The sequence below is a fragment of the Dipteris shenzhenensis genome, unplaced genomic scaffold, assembly GCF_047967505.1.
Source record: "Dipteris shenzhenensis isolate YYH24624 ecotype China unplaced genomic scaffold, Dip_SZ_1.0 scaf0083, whole genome shotgun sequence".
In the NCBI taxonomy this organism is placed as follows: domain Eukaryota; kingdom Viridiplantae; phylum Streptophyta; class Polypodiopsida; order Gleicheniales; family Dipteridaceae; genus Dipteris; species Dipteris shenzhenensis.
Window position 1 is genome coordinate 5,101 of NW_028239390.1, and position 984 is coordinate 6,084.

General features: G+C 46.3%; 1 non-coding gene across 1 annotated transcript; it reads right to left on the minus strand.

The window, feature by feature from the left end:
• Positions 1-300: 300 nt before the first annotated feature.
• TRNAK-UUU (transfer RNA lysine (anticodon UUU)) lies at positions 301-373 on the minus strand. Its single transcript has one exon. It is a non-coding gene; the product is annotated as a tRNA-Lys (tRNA).
• Between the last annotated feature and the right edge of the window lie 611 nt (positions 374-984).

Here is a 984-nt window from a genome sequence, read left to right on the forward strand (position 1 = left end):
CAGTTAGCAGTGAAGAAGTTCGGGTTTTTCAATAAGAGCGTTTTGAATCGACGTGCGGATATGATGGAATTGGTAGACATGCCAGGTTTAGGTTCTGGTGACCAACGTCGTGGGGGTTCAAGTCCCCCTATCCGTAGCAGTTGGAACCTCGAAGTTATGCCATCACTAGGCCTCGCCGAAATCAAATGGGTTTCTTCTCTCCGGCCTTCAATCATTGGGCGAATAGTCCCCCTAACCCGAAGAGTGATCTTTGAACGTATATACGAACTGTCATAACTACTCAATCACGTGTTTCAGGTTTGGGTATAGCAGGACTTGAACCTGCGACCATTAGGTTAAAAGCCCAATGCTCTACCAACTGAGCTATACACCCGAGTATTATTGTTATTATTATTATTACTAATTATGAGATAGATTTCTATGTAGTAATTGAACGGCAAAGAACAACTCTGACCTAGGCCGGGCGTATCGCGATGGCATTCTAGTAGTATACATGAATGAATGTTACCTAGGCAACTATCCCTTGGTTCAGACGCTTCATTTGCGGAACGAGATAAATAAAGGTATAATAATGAATCGACAAATCATGTGCTTCTAGGAACCTTCTCGTTAATCGAACTCGCCATCCAATAGAAGGAGTTGGCAAGGCTAGCTGGTCCTCGGGGTAGATATAAGAGAGTTCTCGGGATTGGGCATTATTCTTTCTCTCTGTTATCCTCGTTTCTTCCCGAGTCCCTGGGGTGTAAGCTAATGCAATTGCTCCTACATACCCAACGCGAAATATCATTTGCTTTCCATGAAATTGCATTTACGTGAAGGCGACGGATTGGCCAGCCTGAAGCTCTTTGTTTTTGAAGGCTCTGAACGGATTGGCCAGCCTGCCGGGATTGCAGTTTCCAGTTCCCGGCCGGCCGTACAATGTGCAACTTATCCCGATTGAGGTGAAAGCGGAAGCCAGGGCCGCCCGCTGAAGCTGCTTCGGCC